Source organism: Pseudopipra pipra, chromosome 1 (assembly GCF_036250125.1).
Source record: "Pseudopipra pipra isolate bDixPip1 chromosome 1, bDixPip1.hap1, whole genome shotgun sequence".
Classification (NCBI taxonomy): Eukaryota; Metazoa; Chordata; class Aves; order Passeriformes; family Pipridae; genus Pseudopipra; species Pseudopipra pipra.
The window spans coordinates 150,907,932-150,932,540 of NC_087549.1; the positions used below are offsets into that span (position 1 = coordinate 150,907,932).

Sequence of the window (24,609 nt, forward strand, 5' to 3'; positions counted from 1 at the left end):
CAATTATCCCAAGCCCTGCCCAGCTCTTGGCCTCTCTGCAATCTTGTGTGGGAGTGAGGTCTGCAGGACAGTGTGAAATCTCCCCCTTGGAATTTGTGTTGCTTTACAAATGCCTTCCTTTTATTACTTTTGTCCCATAACAAAGGCTAAGAGAACAGCAGTACGTGGTCTGTCTGAGCAATGAGATTTGTTTCACAGGTGAAACAAATGATCCAAGAACCATTTCCTTAACCCACCAACACATAAATGAAAGCACTTTAGTTTCCTCTTGTTTTCCAAAGAAACCAAATCCTTGCCTGCTACAACTCAACACAAGTGTTATTAGATCAGCCATCAGGAGATGACCAGACTCAAGGAACCAGATAAGAGAACACTGGGGGTACCCACAGAGGTGTTGTGGGACCCAATGTTTGTTACAGGTCTAAACTTAACTGGCTTGAAGGAGATAAGCATATATAGTTCTGGGCTCTGCTCCAAGACCTAGGACCTGATCTTTTCCTGTCCCCAGTGACCCAAAAAGAGGGTACTTTCTGTGCAGCTCTCACACAGAACAACACTTATACCCAGTAAGTAAGAATATATACCCTTCTGCTTCAAAAAATTGAAGTGTTATGCATGAAAAATTGCTTTAGGAAGGGAACTGAACCTGTGAAGACTCTGAACACAGTCATGGGAGGCAGGTTTCATATAGATGTATGAGCTACCATGCTTGTGGTGCCCTGCAACACTTTCCCTAATGCTAGGGACGATGGTGATCTATTTATTTCATTACAGACCTTTGCTGTGTTTTAAGCTGCTGCTAATTAGAAATGTCTGCTTCAATTGCCATTGTAACACTGATTTAGTTTCATGTAGTTTTAAGTGGACTGAAATGTTTCCATCTATAATATTCCTCTCCTGTTTGTCTGCAAGCAAGAAAGATAAATGCTGATCAACCTGACAGATAAATCAGACACAACTAAGGTGAATTATTTAGATCAACTAACATTTATCAGGCAGTCATTGCATATTCCAGCATTTCTGGAGTGTAAGGTAGCTTTCCTGGACTAAAAAAAAAAAAGTATATTGCTTGATTGCAGAAACCTGAAATACATTTCTTGCCATAGGGATTATTACAGGTCTTTGCAAAACAAATTTTTATGTCTTTAAAAAGCCCTGTTGCCACATATTTTGTAGCAAAAGCTGACAGCAACCTAGCAGTGGAGCATCACCTGTATTTTCAGTCAACTTCATCAGCTTCTTCTTGATCTGAGATCTTGACCCACAAATCACAGTCTGACTGAGAGGTGGACATGCAGTCCCCTCAGCAAAAATGTCCTGCATTTCCACACCCAGGCAGGCATCTTCCCTTCCTCGATGACATCCGTAACCCTGGGCAGGGCTTATCTAGAAAACAAGATCCTTAAATGTAGGCAGCTGAGTGCCTCTGTCTACACATGAGCTAAATGCCCAAGTTCTTCTATTTGGGAGCAGAGATCTGGGCCTTGGTTTGGTTGTTCAGTTGACACTTGACATGTCTGGAGATTTCCAACACGCTTGTACACAGCTGGCAGATGCAACCAAGGAGCTTTGGGAGACCCTTCTGGGGCAGCAGCTGGAGTCCATACCTGAGTCTTGAGACTATCTCAAAGACAAAAAGGCATTACAGGGGGAAGGGAGTCATGACCCTCCCCAAATCCCCAGTACATCCCAGTGAACATAGGGAGCAGTTCATGTGCTCAGCTAATGCCTGTCTATTCTAGAGAAAGATGACTTTCCCTCCAGACTCCCCTGGCTGTACTGAACGACTCTCCACCAGCTACAGTGGTGGAGATGCCTAGACCTCATTTGGACACCCAGCGTTAGATGCCAAACATTTCTTACCTTGATTTCATGCCGAATTGCCTCTTGTGTGCACTGAATCAGGTCACATCGCCCTCAAGTGGAGAAAGGCACGATCACAGTGAGCAACGCCAGCCAGCGATCACCCAGATGCTGTTTTCTTTTGAGGACACTAAAAAAAGCAAGGGATCTACCCAGTCCTCCAGGAGAACGTGTGCTATGAAAAAGCTTGGTTCCAAGAACACAAAGATTTCAAAGTACAGACGAAAAAAGCTACAATGTAGGAGGCCATAATTCATGCTGTCGAGCCACCACCATAATTCAGCCACCTTGTACAGTTCCATTATGATACCATCTCACCCAACTCAACATCAAACAAAAGGTGGTAGCAAAGCCAAGAATATAATTTACCTCTCCTGGATACCCACACTGTGCCTTTATCACAAGAGAAAGTGTTTGCTTTATGGCCTGATTCACTGTCCAGCCGGCGTGCTGAGTGAGCTTGGGCCCCTCTGCTGAAATATGCAGAGTCTTGTAAAAAGAAATCAAAATAGGAGATCAAACTGAACTGATGTGAACAGCCTGACTTCTGGCAGCTTCTAGCACCAGGGTGCTTGGCTTTGAAACCTTACTATTGTTCTTGGTTGGACTTTCTCCAGGTTAAAACAAAAACAAAAACAAACAAAATAAAAGCAACTATGTAAGAACAAGAGCTCTTTTATATGGAAATGTACTGGCAGTGCCCACTTATGTCTAAAGAAAAATCTGAACCTATAGATAAATGTACAGCTCTCTACAGCTTGGAGGAATGACTGGTGGTAGTGACAGGTAGTTATCTCCTGTTTGGAGGCATTGCCAGAGGACAGGACCCTGTGTGCTCTGTTTGCTTGCTGGATAGAAGAATAATACTGCAAACAAAATGTTGTGAATCCTTCACCTGGCTCTGGAAGGAGCATTCTCCAGCAGCAGCAGGCAACCTCACAGGATATGCAGGAAATGCAAACCTGGGATCCTTCCAGACAGGTTCACTAACTGGGAAGGGATCTTCCTTGCTTACATACTTTCCTCTTTCTGCTCTATTTCTTACCCCTAAATTAGGGGAGAGCATCTCCTGTGGAGATGGACCAGTCGCTTGAGATTCTCTTCCTCTGAGTCTTCTCCTTCATTCAATCTCACAGTTTATCCTGCAAAGTTGATGTTCAGGCTGTAGAAATGGTTGGTCACTCTACCAGAAGTGAGGGGCACAGACATATTCCAGATTTATAATAAATTTTTCTGGCTACCTTGGATATACCAGGAAAATGGTCGGTGTCAAGGGAAAGTGCCTTCTGGGACAAATCTTATCCTCTTAGATTCGCAGCAAGCACGTTTCCACTGCAGCATAGCCCGTGCCTAACCTTTTCCCAGATTCCCTTCTAATCTCAGCCTGGAGCAGCATGTGTGCAGCCCATTTTACAGCACAAGGACCTAATTACATTCTCCAGCTGTGCAACAGATTCCTGCAAAGCAAAATAAAGGCTATAATGTGCATTTCTTAGCTACCACTCTTGGACCTCTTGGAAGCAGTCCATGGCTCCCAGGCTGACAAGTGGTCTGAAGGATGCCTGCACCCTTCCACTTTAACCAAGAGAGCTTTTCCTCTTTCATCCCTGCTCTTCTTATGCATCAGGCCTTCCCTTTCCACCCAACATCTTCTCAGATTGCTAATTGCCCTCCAGAAAGCACAAACAAACCCATGCTCTGCTGCATCATATCAGCTTTGGCAGCAGCTGATGGATTTTTCTCCTCCCGGTTGCAAGATGCCTGACAAATGTCTTCATGCTCCTACATCTTCATCCAGTGAGCCATTCCTCTGGGAAGGCATGATCTCTTGCCAATGCAGAGAGGAGCACAGGCACCAAAAGGGGAACCCAGCAAGGTACAGTTTGTCTGGGAAACAAACCAGCTTCTCTGAGGGTGGTGGTGAGCAAGGTCCCCACAACAACATCACCACAACAGCCAAGACAAGGAGGGATTTAAATACTAGAGAGAAGAGGAGCAAAGCTCTCCAAGAATCCCTTCCTCATCAAAACCAAAAGCAATCTTAATGAGAAATGCAGGCCCCAGGCAGTCATAGCAAGTCTTTTTCAGAGAGGTTCATATTCTATCCCCTACAAAGTTTCATGGAGCATTTCACGGCGCGTAAGGGATCATCTAACTTTATCTCTCCTATACAACAGGCTGGGAGCCAGCCCTCTTTGGAGCTCGGTGATATAGATTTGGAAACAGTTCTTTGCTGAAAAGGAAGCAACAGTGCTGCAAGCTGTGGCCAGCAGCTGGAGATACCAAGGCACCATAACCAGAGGTGGCCTCCCCACTGCAGGATGCTGGGGTTTGGGGCTATTTCCTCAGCTAAGCCTGGATCTTAAGATAATTCTGCCAACCAATCTCTTTGGCAACAGTAGAGCCTGGATGCAGGTAAAGCAGAGCTGCAGGGCTGTCTGAATGAGAGCCAGCCCAAGCATGCTGGACATCGCAGTTCTGGCCCAGCTTTGCTCAGCAAACAGAGTGGAATGAGTACAAGTTGGACCTGGCATGACCTCATCAATCTACAAATGATTACCTAGAAGTGCTTTACACCCTTTAGATGCCCTGTTTAAGCCTAACTCTTTCAGAGACCTCAGCACAGTCCTTAGCATAACATCATCTATGAAACAGTACATATATCTATCTCTCTATATATACTGTTATGGACATCTTAGGGAAATTTAGCATGAATTTGTCTGGCCAGTAGGTAGAACCTGAGAATGTCAAAGGTGTGAAGTGTTTGGGGCTTTTCCTGGGGAAAAGGCTAAGAGGAACAGCTTGAGTGTCATGAAGCCAGGAAACAATTTTTTCCTTATTCAGATTAAGACAAAATGGTGTGATTGTAGCCATCTGTTTCAGCTAGATGAGGATATTTTTAATTATTTCTTAAGAAATAAAAGAGGGATCTGATGGCCCAATTGCATTCCTGTCCCCAAGCTGGCATTCATACAATGTCCTCAAACAGCAGATGCCCCAGCCTTGCATGAAATTTAGTCACAACACTTATGCCAAATTTCTAGTAGTCAATTTCCTTATTATCCTTTAAAAAAACCCAAACCAAAATCAGGCAAAACAACACTACACTTCCCTTTTGATTGTGAGCTTATATGTTTCCTTGTTTTATATTGAGTTTATTTCTATTTGTGTTCACATTTGCATACAGTTCCTGCCAGTTCCACGTAACTTTCCCATGCCATATCTGCCTTGCTTTGTCCTTTGTTTGCCTATTGTAGTAACTGATTACATTGCTAAGGAAAATTTGCTTTAATCTGTCATCATGAAAACCTCATCATTTTGGGGCAGGCTGCCTGAATTCTTGTGAATGGTGATCTAGTGCCTGTGAATCAACAGATCACAGTAACAGGCAAATAGAGGAGACTTCGAGCATCCTGAGGATGCTGAGACCATACAAACTCATTTGAGCTGTGGCTGAGTTAGGGCCAGCACCACAAGAAAATTCATGGTTTATGGGCTCACCAGGTGAAACTTGCCCTAAAAAACGAGAATGACTCTCTGACTTTCCTTCTGCACCCTGCTGTGTTCCCCTTCAGGTGCCAGCATCTCGCTTTCCAGTGACTGATGGTTGGGCTTTCACCATGGGTGGGCTCAGGCTTGAATCCCACATCACAGTGGCAACCCTCTCATTACACAAACCCTCTCCTTCTGCCAGTAATGACAGGAAAACTGACTGAAACTTTTCCTCCCCCGGTTTCCAGTTATCTCCCGAACGAGCCATCGGGGCCACCCATGCAGGACTCCCTGGGCTTCCACAAAAGTCACGGAGATGTGCTTCCACTCCCGGTAGGTGTGAGCTCAGCAGCAAACCAGCCTTGCTGACTCACAGGCCCCAGGATGGCTCGTCACCAGCTCGCTCCAGATGAGTCACCGTGGGTGAGTCATACCCTGCATCTGCAGTGCATATTTATGGCAGCTTTGCATTGACCGTGTCAGCAGGGAAATTGTTTGTGTGGGGTAACCATGGAGAGAAAGGAAATGCTGAAGAGGACCGAGAGGTTAGGGATGAGGAAAAACCAACAGGGGAAAACATATTCCACCTCCACAGCCCCAGAGCACAAAAGGAAATATTTGCCTGTATTGGTTTTCGGTGGAGTTTTTTTTTCCCTCTCTTTTTTCCATGATGTCCCTAGTTGGAAGAAGCTGGAATGCTGTAAGAAGTAGCCTTGTGGTGGTATCATCAGGGTCTGGAGCCCCTGCAAATCTCAGAAGGAAACACATTGGCACAGTGGATTCAGCTCTGATGAGATTTCCCCTCAGAACAGCTTTAAGCAGATGCATTGAAGGTGCCAGGCAGGTTCCCCTTGCCAGTCCTTTCCCCTCACCCCATACAATTCTGTGGTCATTTGGCTCAAAAATCATAACTAAGTGGCTGCTGAGGGCAGACCCCAAAACCTCACTGAGTGTTTCTCTCTCTGAAGTTTTGGGAGAACAAGGGTCGAGAAGGCAGGAAAATTGATGGCTGTATCAGTTGGGTCCTACGAGCTTGCAGAGAGCTCATGTGTGTCTTCTTCCATCTGTCAGGGTGATTTGTACAATCCAGACCACCTTTGCAAAGGAACAAAAAAAATCCCATCATCATCTCATTCTTTAATGAAAGGTGATATGTATTTTTCCAGGAATGGTTCACACCACAGGACTTTAAATAGGTGGTAAAGGACTATGACTTTGTTATTATTATGTGTTTTCATAAATGGTTAGACAGCCAATAGATACAGCCACCTATAAATATTCCCACTGATGTGCGTCAAACTTCTATTAGAGGTAGTGTTTGCACCAACAATATCACTTTACCCTGTCTCAAACCAATGGATTAGTCATAGGCATGGTCAGTTTTTCTCTTTTATTGTTGGTCTCCAGACCAGAAATGCCTTTAAGCAATAGGTTTTACAAGGCTGCACATCTGGCTCAATTCTGAATGTTATTAATTTGTCCACCTGCCTCGTAGAAACAACATCTCACCCTGCAAACAAGGGGAGGGGGCTGCAATGCTGATCATGACACAAACCCCTGAGTCCCTGACTGAGAGATGAAGAAGAAAATATTCCTGCACAGATTGTGCCATGAATGTTCGTAAGAAATAGAAATAAAGTCCCTTTTTCACTGCCACACAGAGATGGACTTGTCATCTCATTCACAGCAAAACCCAGCTGAAAACGCTCTCCTGCCAAAGATAGGGTGGATTTTGCTGTTTGGGATTTTTTTTAATCACTTGAAGTGGAGAAAGCAGCAAAGTCAAGTGAACTTGTTTATAGACTTATTTGCAAGGCAGAAAAATCTGTACTTTGCACCGCTGAGAACCAATGTGCACACAATAGGTAAACACACAATGAGAACAAGCAAGTTTAATTTTCTTTCCAAACAAACTAGACAAGGGAAAGATTATCCCCTCCTTGTGAGGTTTACTGCTGACTAGAACTGCTCTACCTTCCCTTCGTGGTGTGTTTACCTTAGATTACACGTATAAATTAGGTATGCCAGGGTAAAAATAGCTGCACATCCTATCAGCCTGAAGATAAGGCCCCTTTTCACGTCATTTTTTTTAAATGTACTGGTACTTTTCAAACTCCCTCATGCTGGAACCAGTTTCCAGCCAGTCTATACAGCAGCAGCTCAGTCCCTCCGGGCAAGGAGCAAGATGCTGGTGGTTACCAGCTGCAGAGGTAAAAATGGACCCACAGTGCAGGGACTTAGTGCTGAAAGCAATTTAAAGACATTTAGCAGCTCCCTGGCTAGTGTGACCTCTTCCAACCAGTAACCAAGGTCTGTCTCAATTCCCATGTGGGAGGCACCTTGTTGCTGCTGGCTAAAACTAACACACAACCACCTATGTGTGGGTTTCACAAGCTCCCCAGGCAGCCAAAATCCACAAGTTAGTAAAAATGCCCAAAATTATTCTCTGCAGCCTAGATCCTGGCATGGGAAGTTGTTTTATTTTTTTTTTTTTAATTACTTTCACAGAAGAAGTACCCTGACACGACTGGCTGTCAGGTACCTCAGAGTACAGAAAACTTGTTGGAGGCTCCTTCTCAGAGCCAGAAAGCCAGGAGCAAACTCTGTCTGAAGAGCATTAAGAAATACAGGGATTAACTTGATTTTTTGGCAGGACTGAACTTACAGCTTGTCTACATGATGATGTTATTTCAAACAAGCGGAGAATGTGAATTAAAGACATCATGGCTGTGCCAGAATGGCTCTGTGTGTGCACTCATTTTCCCTTTCAAAATCCCTGCTTCTTTCTAGGAGGGACTGGAACAGAATTGACTGTCTGTGCCAGGTCAATGATCCAGTGTGTGATCCACGCTGTGCCAGGTGGATCTCTGGTGACATCAAACCCTCAGGGCCCCAGGTGTGTGGTGACATCAAAGCCTCAGGGACCTGCGTGAGAAGCACAGGCAATGACTTGCCCTGAGCCCTGGGAACATTGCTGGCAGCAGCAAAGCATGACAAGGTTGAGGGCCAAAGGTTGAATGGGAGAGCCAAAATTTGGGCATGCTAGTGCTGAGCTGTGTTCCCCAAGGAAGTCTGTCCTAGGCCTGGGAGAAGCTGGGATGTTTTGCCAGCCTGACATTAGAACATGGAGATAAACGGATTAAACCACACAGTGTTACTTTTACATTGGACCTGTGTTAGCAGGTTTTTAATTTCTTGGTCTTTGAAACTCTCTGGAGCAGAAGGGCACATCTGAAATGCTACACAGAGGCACAGCTGTCAGGTTCTGGAACATCCCAGGTCCTCCTCTCAAACGCTTGTCCATGGTGAGCTCCAGCTGCCCCACTCTCACATGTGCCTGTCAGATGTAGCTGTGAGGTGCTTTACCAGCACCAGATCATGGTATTTTTGGACCAAAGGTGAATATCTTCAAGAAAGCAAGTTGCCACGAGATCCCCTTAAAAATTTGTGAAGTCCTGGTGTGATTCTTCTCACCTGAAGTAGGCATCCAAAATAGACCAGAGGAACCCTTCCTGCTTTGTCACCCTGCTGCTCAGTCTGAAAGAGCATGGACCCTCCTCACCAGCAGATAACCAAGGTCAGAGAAAATGCATCTTAGCTAGAGGGATGTGGGGAGTCAGCAGACACCTGGAAAATAGCTATTAAAACAAACCTTTAGGCCCTATATCTGTGATAGAGATGCCTGTTGTGTGTTTTCAAGTCTAGATCCACTTATCAGCTTCTGAAAATCGAGTGTATTTGGATTCAGGTTTGGATGAAAAATACATTTAGGTCAGGACCTGATTTCCTTAAGTGAGTAGTGTATCTCACTCTGAACTTCATTTCATATTTCTCTAAAGGTGTCTCTTTCTTGCAACTGGACAGTGAGAAACACGCACAAAGTAAAGTGAAAATTTTCCTCAAAGAGTTATATTGTTGAGATCTGGCAGGAAAATAGAACACAGGTTTTATTTTTTCAACTGTACATAACACAGAGATTTTATAAACAAGGAATTGATTCAATTGTTTCCAGAGGTATGAGAGCGAGTGAGAGAGCTGAGATTTAGCTATTAAAGACAATCTCAGGAGAGGGAGGGAATTAGTCTCCAGTTGAGCCAGATATTTCCCTCTCAAAAAATAAATGAATCAAAGTCATGCTCAGTCAGCCAAATTATCCAAGCAGCTGCCAGCATCCCTGGTTGCTGGGGTTTATGTGATTTTGAGAGAGGGATGCAGTATTCTCTCTAAATGGAGCGTCCTGTAGGGGATCAGGACTGCAGAGTGTCCCAGTTTGGGGATTTTTAAATAAGACAAAGCTGGGGCAGCCAAGAGCTGGTTTTTCATTACCTGGTCCAGGGAAATATGTAAGTTGTTTGAAAAACCTCTTTCTCCTTTCCAAAGCTGTCACGTGGAGTGTGGTTGCTGAGGTGAGTGAAGGGCTTGGAAGGTCCAGTGTGGGTCTATATGTTCCCCTGGCAGGACCAGATGACACTGGCCTGCTGATGTAAGGGCACTTGAGCTACCTTTAGCATCCCAGAGAATGCAGAGTGATCCCAGACACAGAAGGATAGGGTGTTCTCTGCAACTTGATGCTAAACTCAGTGTTGGGGTCCTTTGCCTGGAGCCCCCACTTTGCAGTGACTCCCAGGTCTCTGGTACAGCAGGACCCAGAAGCATCATTCAGTGGGGGCTTTTCCACCTATAAAAGCCACCTCCAAGCACCATTCACACGTAATGAAGGCTGTGGAGCACAAATTTCCCCTCTCAGCATGACTGCATCCCCTGGCTTCCTTCCCCTGCTCCCTGACTCACAGCCTGAACTCAGCGGTGGGCAGGGGGCCAAGGAGGAGCCGTGTTTAACTCACAGCTCCCTGCAAACCTCCCTGAGGAGGGATTTCTACTTAAGGACGTCGTGAGGCAGCTCCAGAGGCCAACCCTGCAGCAGAAGGCGGCTAGGACCCGGGGGAAGCCTGGCTGCTTGCCCTTTCCTGCTGCGTCCAGCTCCGTGCCACGGCAGCTCAGGTTTCCCCTCACATGCCCTGCAATGAGCTGACTCCTCCTCAGGCGGAGGAACACGGGCGACGTCAAGTGTCCACCCTGGCTCCCTCCCTGATCTCACACTGATCCTATTAGCGGCGAGAAGGTGGCAGCCAGCCCTGCCAGCCCTGGGGATGCCACGGGGACCGGCCACGGCCATCCCTCGCTCCACGTGAGCCCGGGAGGGATGGCTCAGCCAGCTGAGTGCCCTTCGCCCTCTCCGCGGGACACGGGCAGGGGAATGTGCCAGAATCCATTGCTGACAGCAAGGCGTGGCAGAGCAGCATCTCCTCTCCTGGCACTGCCAGGGCTGGGGGCAGCCGGTCATTGGGGTTTGCTTGCGGCTGGCACAGCTCAGGGCCCTCCCCTCCACTGCCAGCGGTGCCGTTCAGCAGCTGGACGTGAGCAATTCCCCTCCGTCTCCTTGTAAGCGAGGGATCCTCCTGAATGCAGGAGGGCGGAGCCATGCCAGCACCCCTTCCCTTACTTTGAGGGGTCCCCTTGGCCTTTACACAGAGCAGAGCTGGGCAGTGTGAATTGGCAGAGATGGCTGGGAAGGATTTTTGGATAATACCTCATTTTTTGATGAATATTTTAGTTTTGGGTGAATATTTTATTTCTTGGGTGTCTGGCATTTCTGCACAGATACAGGTATAGATAAACTTGCAGTAAAAAGGGTCTTCTTTTGCAGCAGCCTGAGCCCCTGGAGGAAAACTTTCCCTGTTAGGAAAACTCCCACTTCTGGGCAAACTGCACAGAGCATGTTGTCCTAGGATTTGTGCTCTGGGAATATTTCTCTGTGCCCTGGGCTTGGTGTTTGCCTGCTGTAGGTCAGATCCCAGTGCAACCATCTGAATCCATATCAGTGTCTGGTTTAATGTGTGGAAGGTTTAGAGCCATTCAAATTGAAATAGAAAGAAAGAGGGAGGAGAGAGGGAGACCAAGAAAAACCACCAGTTTTATAAAAGGTTGTCTGAAAGCTGAATTCCCACCAAAACCAGAATGGAAAATATGATCAAATCTGAGGGAGAGAGTTTTGGCCAAGAAGTGTCCTGACCTTCCTGGGCAAGCAGAGACCTATCCCAGACTTGAAACCTGGCACAAGGCACACACGTGGAGTGACAAATGCAGAAGCTTATAAGCCATGCCATATGAATAGGCAGCTCTCAAAGCATCTCAGCATAGGTCCTGATGAGATGTGAACAGACTCACAGGTTGTGGGAGACAGCATATGGCCTCGCCACTTGCAATATCAGGGCTGCAATGAGCCAAGAAGGTTCCTTCTAGCCTGGTGACTCTTCACCATGACAAATGGTGCCATCGAGTCCTTCAGCTGGATGCCATCTGCCCACCCTGCCTGCAAAGCTGGTCTGGAGCTTTTCAGCAGAGATGCTGAAAAGGTTGGATATCAGGAAAATGTTCATCAGCCAGAGGGAGATTGGGCACTGGAACAGACTCCCTAGGGAAGTGGTCACAACACTGAACCTGCTAGAGTTCAGGAAGCATTTGGACAACATTCTCAGGCACATGGTGTGATTTTTGGTGTTGTCCTGTGCATGGTCAGGATTGTATGATCCTCCTTCCAACTCAGGATATTCTATGATTCTGTGCTGAGAAACTGTAATTTAGCATTGACCTCTGGGAGATGTATCCATGGACAGAGGGGTGGGATTTATCTCCAAGTATCTACGCTGCTCTGAAAAGAAACAACTGGAGAGACACATGGAGTTTCTGCCTCTTCCTCTGCTCACAACACTGCACATCCTGCTGCTAAACCCTGGTTGGTCTTGAGCCAGGCACAAAGAAATCACTATATTGGAGCAATCCCCAGGTCAAGCACTCCACTTACAGCTGTGACCACAAGCAGGTGCTCCAGAGGAGAGGGAGAGACTTTACCACAGCTTTTCCTTTCGCCCTCACCCTCACATCTGCTTGCTGTATTCACTGCTGTCTCTCAAAATGTACATGATTAATTTGTTTTTGGTTCATGTGGTTGAACATGGCCATGGTCCCTAACTGGGCCTGCTGGGTCAGCTGCAGCACTAATGCTGATAAGGCTCTATTAGGGAATAACTTGCCCCCAGCAATCCAGCTCCTGTCTGCAGGAGATGGGGTCAGGAAGAATCACCGCCCATCCATTTCCTCCTGGTCTCAGGCTCCTTCAGATGTTCAGCCTCAGAATGTATAATTTTCCAAGCTGTAAGTAGCCAAGGGCACTCACCACCAACAGCCCTGATCTAGAGACATCTCTTCAGAACCACCTGGTCTCCCTGGTAAGCTCAAAAACCTCCTTCTATCCCATCCCATCCGACGGCAACTCATAAATCCGCCGTCAGTCACTGGCAACCCCTTGGAGGATCCTGGTCCGAGTTTGTGTTTGTGATGAAGTATGTGCACAGGTGAGGAGGGTCCTGGGGGAAGGCAGCCAGCCACGGATGCAGCTGCTGGCTCCAGGGGCATCCACGGATCCCACGCTCACAGTGGGCAGTCACAGCACAGTGGTTTCACGAGGGCTGGACTCAGCTGTGAGCTGTGCATGTTACCAGTCAGTCAACCCCTCCCTACCTCTCCAACAGCTGCAGCCTCTGCTTCCCTTCCTCCCAGCACAGCTTCACCTGATCATGTCAAATATTTCTCCTGGCCTACTCCTTCCCCAGCAAACCCACCTCTCCATTTAGGCAGATTCCATTTGCAACATTTGGAGGTGATTATGTTTGAAATGGAGACCAGCGCTGCAAAGTAGAGCTGAGTTCACCACCACCCCTCTTTTCCCAAGTCTGTGTTCAGGAATACGGTTTGATCCAAATCTCTGGATTTTCACAGTACGAAAAGAGCCATAGACTAAAGTGTTCTGGACCAGATATTTCTTTCTTTGACTAAAAAGAAAAGTTTATTTGCAGAGCCAAAATAAAATAAAATAAAATAAAATAAAATACAGCAGGTAAAAGAATAAAACTCTGAGTCTCACCAATATCAGATCCCAGCAAATATTTCCATCTAATCATAATGCATTGCATACAAATTCAGAGCTGTACTGTCCCTTTGAAGACCATGGGAATTTTGCCATTTATTTTGTATAAAAAATAAAATCCTGAGTACTGAGCAACTGTCTGGTTGGCTGCTGACCGAAACACTTTGCAAAGTGAAATCATCCCAGGCTTTCTGTCCGAGGACTGCTGCCTCTGCTGAGCCCTCACATGACCCACAAAGGTCGTGTGGGTTTGAAAAAGTCCGATGTGTTGGGAATGGGTGCTGTCTATGTAAACTGGCAGTTTCATTGCATCCCCCCCTCTGCTGCTGGTGACATGACGTGGCACTGTGGGGTGTCAAAAAGGCTGTTGGGTGACTTTCTTCTCTGTGTCCTTGTTCCATGGGCAAATGGCTTTGGAACACTGCCTTTTCACTGAATCTAGGCAAACTAGAGACAGTGGGGAGAAATGACAATCCAAAGAGCCCATGGGAGAGACCAGAGTAGTGTCTGGGTCTACTGGCTTTCCAGGCTTAAGTTGTCTTTCTCTGGGTAGAACCAACAGTTCTACCACTGTGTTCGTCCGAGCAGACAGCCCAGGTGAAGATGAAAGGTGACCTTGAGACACTAATGCTCAAAGTATGAAACCAGAATTCAGGAAATCAGTGAGAAACTGAGACCTTCAACAGTCTTGGGCAACCAGATCCTTGATCCCTATTCAGTCAATGGAAAAAAGCAGTTGTTGAATAGTGAGTTAGAGGATCTCTTTTGGCTGACATAGGGATGCTTGCACTACCAGTCAGTCTGAATTGCTCTTCTGAACTTCAGTGCCATTGAAAACATCTCGAATGCAGCCTTAAATCTGATCTCCTGCCATCTCTTAACTAATTGACAACTTCAACACATAAAGTTCTGATAAAACCCAAACACATATCGCTTCCTCTCCATGCATCTCCAGATAATGATTAATGTGCTAGGAGAACAAATGGCAGAAGCTGATCTTCAATGGGCAAAGAGTTTGTTGCACAACACACCTCCAGCCATTCTGACTCACAGCAGTTTTGTTTGACCATTGTACCACCTTCACAGTCCTCACTCTCTGCAAGCACCAAGTCCTTGTGCCAGGGACCAAGAGATCTGGGTAAAACTTTCTTCTGTGTTCAGAAATTATCAGTTCTTGATAATGAAAGTTTGAGCCCAGATTGTGCCACTTAGTCATATATGTTGATATATAGCAGCAACGTAACAGTAAATAACAGATTTCCATTCCTCCTTTTCCTCCTCTTGGAATTTAAGCTGAAGCTGAAAATCTTTCAACTTTTGTTGTCCTTCTCCAAAAGGAGAAGGGAAGCACATATTTTTAAACAGCTCATTTGCAGAGGAGTGCTAAACAAGATGAAACAGTCCCTGCCAAAGCAGTGGAACAAAGATTTCACATTTGCTAAGCAAAAAGCTCCCCATTCCTTACTCAGTCCCCTTTTGTTCTGGGATCAGTAGGAGACCTAGCCCAATACCAGCCCAATACCAACACCTGACTAACGTTGGTGTCTCATAGCATCCTTCAGATCAACAAATACATTTGGACCCACAGGGATTAGCTCCAAAGCACAACCTTCCTATAAACACCCTTATCTTATACAAGTAAGCTCTGGGGATTACCCTTGGCAACCCCACCCTGCTTTGTGTCCCATTTTCTGCTTTGCTATAGGCTTAAAATTACCATCCCCTTCAAAAATTTTCCTGTGAATGAATTGCTGTTGAAGCCACAACAGTGGCTGCCTGGATAACTCTCTTTTCCTCATAGGCACTTCAAAACCCTCTCACCAGTAGTGTGATGTTCTTCATATCAGGTTAGCTGTCCCAGGAGACCTGGAGTTCATATGCCCTGGTTGAAAACAGACTAGGAGTGAAAAGACAGGGGGAAATTCAGTCTGAGCAGAGTAAAGTTCAGAGGAGTGAAAAAATTCAGTGAAAAAGCAGAACTAGGGAGAGAAACAGGGCAGTCCTACAAGGCAGCATAATTCAACTCGTTATTTGACAGAAGTGATGAGAGTCAGAGAAAATGCAGAAGCGGTTTTACAGCGATACGATGTTAAAAATAACAATAACAAAGTGGTGGCTTGCAGCAAAGGGGAATAAGGAGGCAAAGGAAACTGCATCGATGGAAAAGATGGTAGAGGCAGAAGTTTCGGGGAAGGGAGCTTTCCCTTTCTAAAATTCAGAAAGAAAAATCCCATGGCAGGAGAGACACACCAAGAACAAGGTTTTTTTCTTGGCCCTCGTTCCCAGTCATGGAGTTCTGAAACATTGTGGCATTTCTACACGGGCAGCTGGAATTGCTGAGATTTCACATCACTCACATATTTGGAATTCCTGGTGGAGGAAAAAAGTGAGGATGAGTTCCTTGGTAGTTCTCTATCCTCTGCAGGTCGCTGGCATATCCTGCATTGCCAGCAGACCAATCTCCAGCTTGTCCTTTCTGGTCCCTGATGGATGATCAGTCAAACTACTGGTCCAAATGTTCCAGATTGTCTGGACATATGATCTGAGGGCAGGTACAATTCCATCACGTGGACCTGGTAAAACTGCAGCAACATCAACTGATCTTGTTCTCTATCATATCCCAAAGTAAAACACTAGGATGCCACAAATGCCAGTAGGCATTTCTGATTTGGTGGTGAAAGTCTGAAAACTGAACAGGGCAATTTTTGTTTCTTTTCTGAAAGGACCCTTAGGAGTATTTATTTTCTTTACTGTCGGGGCTCATGTAGACAGATCAAACAACCCATCCCTATGAAACACAGAGCTCATGCAGATGAGGACCATCACATGTACTGGGCTGAGAGGCTGCCAGTGGCCCATGGGACATTGCATGGAAAAGGGGCAAATGCATGAAATCTGAGAGGGAACTGGAGACTGCTCTGATCTGCACCCTAAGTGCCTAAGGTCTGACAGTTCTGGGGAATTAGTAGCTCTCACAATTTCCTCCCTAACACTTCCATTAATTTGTATGTGATTTTGGTAACAACAAGAAGCAGGGGGGAACCCTCAATGAAATAATCAATGGAAACCACAATGGGGACATCTTTATAGGCTGTAAGATCCATGGAAGCCACAAGCAATTAATTTACAACAAAAAACACCTTTAAAAAACCTTTTTTTTAAAAGTCATTCTAGGAAGGCATAACACAGCAGGAGCTCCACTTTTCATGAAGTTTTGTATCCCAGTCCAAGGGAGCCAATTTTGTACTTTATAGCCCTTATGTTCAATTTTTAATTATTAGCTTTTCCCCTTGTAAATTTAAATCCACTTCCATTACATTTAGGGAACAATAGTGAAACCCTCCTGTAGCTAATTTAATGCCTTTAAATTCCCATGGAAGGTAGCCAAAGATCTTGTATCCTAATGGATATTAAAATGCCTACCTTATTTTAGGGAAGGCAAGTTCAAATCTTGCTATGGCTATAGTTATTAAAGGAGAATGTTGGTTAACTTTTTGTTGTTTTCTATCAAGATGACTGAAGAGTAATCCTTGTTCATTAAGATAAGATGATAGTAAAATATGTATCAGCTTGTCTAAGGCATTTCACATTCCCTAAAGGTCAGCTGGGAAAACAGTAGCTTGATCCCATAGAAATATACACACCTTCAAACAAAAGGAAGAGAGTTATCATTTCTATCACCATACTAAGCAAGAGGAGGAAAAAAGGTTTTAGTCTGACCATGTTCAAGCATCACACTGAGGAGAGGGATGTTTGTGAAGTCCAGTGGAAAATCTTCGCTCTAGTTCAGGGCCTTAATGTTTCATTTTCTTTCCACTGGAAGATGATGGCAAATCTGCTGATTACAGTGGTAGGGCACAGATCTCCCAGTCTACCTCATCTCCTCCCCTAAAGGTGATACAAACCCAACAGTTACTGTCTGATGAGGAGACATCCAGCAAACACACCACTCAGCATATCCATGGCTAGTCCAGACCTCATTTCCTACTTTCACAGCTGCCAGACTCTGTTCTCAGGACAGCTCACCCAGCAAAGATCAGGTGGGAGGCACAACCTCAGTGACACATTTCACGTCTTGTGGCACTGACCTCAGTTACCTGAGTATTTCTCATACCAAGTACATGTTGTGAGAAATGCTGTTAGCACACTGATGACTAGCTCTCTATTTCACTGTTGTAGCTTTCCTTAGTTCAAACAATTTAAATCAACTTTCTGTTCTGCATCTACATACTCCATCTGTTTCTGCATTGATGGATTAGCCTGTGTGGTCCTCAAGAACCTCCAGCCTCTCATTTTACACCTTCTTCAGATCCATAAACCTGTTTGCATTGCCTTGAATACAACCTGACTTCTGCCCTTACCCTGATCAAGTGACCCAAATGTTGCCTTTACACTTTCCATTGCCTTGCACAATCTTCCATAGTACGAACAAGAAAGCATTCCTTTAAACCCAGCACAAGCCTTATTTTCCTTCTTCCCTCTGGATTCATCACTAAGTAACCTATTCAGTTTGATGGAGTACGGTGCAAAGTACATTATGCTGGGAACCCAGTAGGGTTTCTTTAAATATACAGATGGAGAGGGCTTCAGGACCTGATCTATATGTCACAGTGCCTGAGCTGGGTCCATGACCCAGGGCTATACTCATCTGGGTTGACTGTTGAAAGTCTCTCCAGGTAGTACTGCCAGCTTGGACAAACCTACTCTTACACTTAAGTACTTGAGGAGCTTTTAATTCAATGTTTTCCAAACTTAAGGGGTCTGATGCTGTCTATATATACTCTTCCTTCATCACAGTTGATATCTTGAGCTGTAAATGTGTTACTAAACCAGTATCATAATGATGCTGTGCAGTTCCTGGAGGAGCAGCTTTTAGTAAATGAAGATATTTGAGTTTAGCTGCCGATGGGTGAGGTGTCCAATTCAAGGGAGACCTAAAGATTGGTTCAGTGAATTATGGACCTCCAAAGTAGGGCAAGCACGGTCCTGCTGCAGGTGAGACAAGGAAGGTTCCATGGAGGGGACATCAGCACAAAAAAGACATGTTAAGCAATCTGATGCACTCACAGCGAACATCCTTCCACACCATAAGACACCTTCTTAACACAAACTTCTACTATCTTGGTTGAGAAGACCTCAATGCCTAATACACATTACCCTGCACATTTATTAAATATAAATAAGCTAAATCTCAGCTATGTCTGGAGGGGGCCACACTACCTGTTTAATAGGTCACAACTTGGTTCATAAATAATTACAATAATTTCATTTTCATTTGATGTTCATGTGCATCTTCAGGTTGTGTCTGGGTTCATGACATTAATTTCTCCAGAATCAGAGATTGTCTGAAAATAAGTTATTCAATGGCTTCTTTTTTTTTTTTTTCCTTTCTGTTTCATTTTCTGGTTACGTTCTAAGAATTTTGCACACCCAGTTTCTGAAAAAAGAAAATACCTCTACAAAATAATTTTGGTGAGTAATTCCTAGGCAAAGCTCCCCAACACCACTTCTCTGTTTGATCAGTTAGCAGGACTATTCAGTATGAATATTGCCTCTATTAAGATCTTGTCACTTGTTAGTACTTTGGGTGGTCATACAAAAATCTACTTGGACAACTTCTTCTGCCAGTGACATTTCAGTCTGGAAGGAAAAAAAAAGAAAAGTGTATATCTATATATCTATTTATACATACATAGAAACACAAATTTAAACCTGCATCCCTGAATCCATTGCATACAAGCAATGGATATATCAGTTGTCCTTTATTGCAGGTTGTCCCAAGAGAGATGCACGCACCAGCAAGTGACCAGATCTGTGTGCAAGATCCCTCACTAGGCCAACTAACGATGCTGGGATGAAGAAAAGAGCTGCTTTAATAAATTCTTTCAGAGCCCAGGGAAGGGTTTCCTGGGTTTGTGGACTTTTCTAATTGTTTCGATCTAATAAAAAATGTTGGTCTAATAAAAAATAACACCTCGCCCTACAAGACTTGGACCACTTGTTTCCCTTGACCACCAGTGGTCCAAAACCACCAGATGAGATGCACCAGCTTTCCAGAAACCAGGTGTGACTCAGACTGCTGGAAAACCCTCCACTTCCTGAATTCAGACCAGTTTCAATATGAGGTTTTAACCACTACAGAGGTCACTTCTCATCCTTTTTTCAAATCACCTTTAATTCTGATGATTTTTGGTCAAGCTTTTCCTCTCATTTGTCTATGTGTAAAAAGCTGAGTAGAAAACCCTTGCCCAAAAGTGACCCGAAATGCATGTTTATCATAACTCGGGTGCTACAAAGGTGGCTGATGACGGCTTTTATTTGATGTTAAGTACAGTATGTAGTTTTCTCTCCTGACCTCGTACACATTGTTATAACGCACAAGCTACTACACCAGCTCATTAGCCCATTGTCAAAATCTGTGAGATAATTTAAGGGTGAACATAGTGGGGGGGGGGTAGGGGGGGGGCAAAATCGAGGTAAAAAAAAAATAAATAAAAAAAAGCTTTGCATGTGAAAGGGAAAGTAGTGGGAGGAGGGTAAAATCACCAGGGTGAAGTACAACATGTTCAGCAGACTCCCGTCCCTTGGCTGCCTGCCCGATGACTCTCCCGAGCGGAGCTCTCCTAGCAACCGGTCCCCAGCCATTTGAATTTTTATGTATCGCTATGTCGGCGGTGATGTCACGGTTTCCATAGCTACTATCAGTCGGAGGAACGATGACACTTATGCTGCTCGGTAACTGAGAAAGAAGGGGAAAAAAAAAAAAAAAAAGAAGAAAAAAAAAAAAATTTGTCCTGGCTGAAATATTCCACGGAACTCTTGTGCTCCGGAGCCTGCGCCGGGGCGCGATGCGGCCGCGCGTTTCGCTGATGGAGCCGTTCTTCTGGGCACTGGAGGCAGGCACATCGCCTGTGCTGCAGCAGCTGCTGCAGTATTCATCTTCCCCTAAGTGCTTCACTGTAGAAATTAAATATTGTTATTAATTAAACTCCCCATCCCACAGGCTGCCCAGCCCTGTCTGGTTAGAGCGCACTCGTGAGAAGAGAGCAGGCAATCCATTTGTCATGCGGTGACAACTTCTGGCATCGGGGATGGAGTGTTTCAATAAGAGAAGGCTTTGATCCTATTCATAACAGAGTATTTAAATAATTGCTAACCAGGCAGAGACTTCAGGCATTATCCCAGGGAGTGTTGCATTATTGCAAAAGGTTAAACTGAGCCGTGGTGCTCAAACCAAAAAAAATAGGGGAGCTCAAGAAATTTGGTCAAGGGATTAAGTTTGAAGGCATAGCTTTGCTAACGTGAAATAGATTGGAGGCCAGGAGACCGTCTGGGCACATTCCCCTAAGAATGAGCCTGGGACATGGCACAGAGCAAACAAACACAGCACTTGCAATCTCACAGCTGATAGTTTGGATTGCAGCAACTCCTAGACAAATCAGAGAGCTTTGGACTTGTACTTTGAATTTGAAAAAAGCACAAAATACTGAATATTCCCCACAGTGACAGTGTTGTTCTCTGCCACATTACCAAGCCTTGCTCACTGTTCTGGGGGCTTCGCACACATTGAGTGCTCAGATGCTGATAAACCTCACAGACTTTGATAGCAAAACTTCAAAGGACAATGAGCTGCCTTTGCACTCAGCCAAACCACATCTTTCCCACTGGCATTATTCCTAGCACAGTCTATCAAAAAAGCCTCAAGAAATAGTCCTGGAAGAAAAAAAAGTCCTGAGAATAAATAATCCTGAGAAATAACATTTTGTCCGGTGTTGGACAAATGTGTCGTTCTCACATGGGAGATGAAGGGATGAAGTAAGTTAGGGACCTTCCCTGTGGTTTGTGTTTGTAACTCTGGGATATGCCTGCAAGGGGAATGAGCTGTTCAGCACATGCTGTTCACCAGCCCCTCTGTGAAAATCCCTTCCCCCAGATGCCATGTCCTCCCTGGTGCAGCATCACCCCCAGCTGTGAGCTCTGCATGCTGTGGCCACCTCTGCAGGTCTGTCTCATGGTTCTTCATGCTGCTGAGACCAGCAGCAATTCCATGAGATTAAGATAACCACAGATTAAATTTAAACACCTATATCTAAGTGTCTGGCACCTAAATTCCCTTTGTACTGGAAGAAGAGCCAATTATAGCCAGAGAGGTTAGAGCCCTGTTCAGGTTCCCCAGGGTAGACACCTGCCTTTGGTCAAGCCATCTCCAAAGCCACCTGACATGAGGTGAGATTCAGCGTCCAGCCACAAGCATCCCATGTCATTCATCCCATTCAGGTGGAATGCCATGAGACAATTTAAATGGTGCTAGAATCTTCTGCCCTAGTTCTGCACATGCATGTAGACATCTTCATGCAGATGTTGTAACCTCTGAGCTGATTTCCACTTCTGTGACAGCTGTGGCCAGTGTATAGTCAGTCAGCATCTTTCTGGGTGCTCTACACGTCCTCTCTGTTTCTCAAAAATATCATAGGACTCCTGTAAACCCTTCCTCTCTCATCCCTTGTGTCTTTCCCTGTGTTGTTCCCATACCATAGATCTTCCCAAATGGCACAAGTTGCTTATTTTAAGCAATTTCTCTCCACCATTTACTGCACAGTTTCTAAGATTACATATTCTGCCCTGCAGGATTGTCAGTTCATAGACCCTCCAATGTGCTGGATCCCTCATATACATTTCAGCAGTTGCCTAAATCCAGCCAGTCTCCATTCAGCTTCTCCAGAGCTGACCCACACATAAACTCCAGTGAAACGGAAACTCATGGAAATGTTTATATTTTTTGCATACATGTATTGTACAGTGACACACCATGGTATACACACCCACAGACCTGAGTGTTCATTCACAGGTCAGATTCTCTACACCAACAGGTACATCTCAACCTGAAGGTCGGGGTCTACCCAAAAAATTTGAGTTTCAATTGCCAGATCTGTTGATGTAACAATCACCCTGTGTTCCTGCTTGAGCCTGCAGCCATCCTCAGAAGGCAGAGGAAATATTAGCTGGACTGAGTCTCCTTCTGGAAGATCTTCTGGAAATCCTGTAGCTGTGTCTGCTGCATGATTAACCATTGATGCCCTCAAGCACAGTCATGTTTGCCCTGGTCTCCTCCTCTCTCCAGACAGATTCTTGGGGCAGCCATGCAGCTTTAGGGAGATCAACGTAGGAGAACCCAGGTTCAGAACAGACCAGAGGAGGGTCTTCCTGCAATGGGTAGTCCAGCTGTGGCACTTGTTGCCACAGGGAGGGATAGGTGCTAAAAATGTACATGAGCAACCAGGTAGATCCAGGAGACATCGGAAAAATTCATGGAAGAGAAATCCCGTGAAAGTTACTACATATAAAGAAGCTCAGTCCTTCTAGGAGAAGTGTCTAGGGCTTTAGCAAGCACTCAGAGAAATGCACGTACTAATCCCGTTTTAAAGCCTTCTCTAGGCAAGCCACTCACAACACAGCAGGGAAGAGGATATGGGACTTTGTCTGACACTATATGCTTGTTCTCACATTCTTACTATCGAAGACCCATATCTTCTTCTCATTATTTTTGTGTGCCAGTGAGAACCCCAAACCTGATGAGCCCTGGGCAAAAGGTCTCTCGTCCTGCCTCACAAACAGGGAGGTCTGTAAGGTAGTAAGGTGGTTCAGATACATGACAGTATCTTCTTACCCCTGTTAGGTGGCATCTGGGCTCTCCATGATTGTTGCTTCTTATGACAGCAGATTTAAAGCAGAAATTACCCTCTTGGCTTGCACAGAGCAGACTATTTTTACAGAGACTTAAACCCTGTACCTCAAGGTCGTGCTGGTTCCCAGCAGACCAGACAGTAACAGTCTCACATGATCCTTCCCTTCCACAGGGCTTCCAGAACAGAGGCCATGCCTTTGGTCCCTGGTTCAATGCTCACCATCCAGGCTTTGCTGCAGTGCCTGAACAGCCACAGGATGATGCTCCATCTGTGCAGGATATCCCCAGGTCTCCCATAGCCCTGTGTCTCACTCTACAGCCATCTGAGTGAGGCACCCAGACTCCCTCAGCCACCCTGGGGACAGATGGACACTTCCCAGGAACAATGCAGAGGAGAAGGAAGATGTAAATTGCACCTACCAGTATCAAAGGTGTGGAAATAACCATGATGAACCAGATGAGTCATTTCATCCTTCTAGCAAGGTCCCTCTCTGAGCACTGAGCTGGGAAATCAAGGTATGAATTCTCACAGTGTCACCCTTCTTCGCTTTATTTGAGATCCAGCAGTAGGTGTGTGATCTTCACATGACCAGGCAACTGCACACTTGGCAAGGGCACTGTGATTTCACGACCTACAGAAATCACAAATCCACGTATCATTCCCCTGAACGGTGGGACAATGTCTGCACTCACCCTAAGCCTTTCACACAGGCACTGGTGTTTTATTTTCCAGGAGATAATTAGATTTGCTAGAGACCGTGTGCCTGCTTCCAAGTAATGCTGGATACACTATTTTCAGTCATGATTCAGAGTAACCTACAGCAGCAGCTCAGGGTTTTTTTGGCAAGTGTTTTGCAACAGCACTGTAAAGTTTTTAATGTGCCATCATTTCATTTCAGTTGTTAACACAGATGTCTGTTGAAAGATAATGTTGCACATTATAATCTTTCAGGCACCGGCACAAGATCACTTTCTCCGAGAGGCAAGTCCTTGGCAGATTTAATCCCCGAAACGACACCCTCCAAAAATGTGTGGGAGCATTTCTCTCAGGCCCGATGCCTGCCTAGATAAGAGCGGGCTTGTTAAAAGTGTGAATGTACACATCTGCACATACACAGGCGATTTGCTCAAGGAATCTCTGTAATTGCACTCTTCATCCTGCTGTCTGCACATAGGAATTACTCGCCGCATATTCACTTTGGTCATTTGCAGAGGTCCTTATGAGGAACACATGTAGAACTGTGATTGCTTTTGTGATCTAGATACGTGACCAGCAAGTGCAATCACCAGTCAGCGCAAGGCTCATTCAGGAGGAATTAACCATTGATGGAGAATATGAATGAAAAAAAAACCAACTGAACGAGCATATGCACCTTCATGCTTTTAGCACCCAGCCCAGCCTGGCTTAGGGATGGGGAAGAAAGCCTTCCTCTGGCCCTAGAGGGTGACATCAAATGGCTCCTGCACATTCCTCTGATGCCTGACATGGTGATTTTCTCCTGCTGCTAGACATCTCCTCTATCCTTATGCATAGGAACAACAATAGAGAGCTGTAGACAGCAGAAATAGCTGGAGAAGACTC

General features: G+C 45.3%; 1 long non-coding RNA gene across 1 annotated transcript; it reads right to left on the minus strand.

The window, feature by feature from the left end:
* Window positions 1-16,799: 16,799 nt before the first annotated feature.
* On the minus strand, window positions 16,800-19,979 carry LOC135421612 (uncharacterized). The gene is made up of 3 exons (XR_010434135.1): window positions 19,889-19,979; window positions 18,601-18,982; window positions 16,800-17,230 (listed from the first exon to the last, which is right to left on the minus strand). It is a non-coding gene; the product is annotated as an uncharacterized LOC135421612 (long non-coding RNA).
* Between the last annotated feature and the right edge of the window lie 4,630 nt (window positions 19,980-24,609).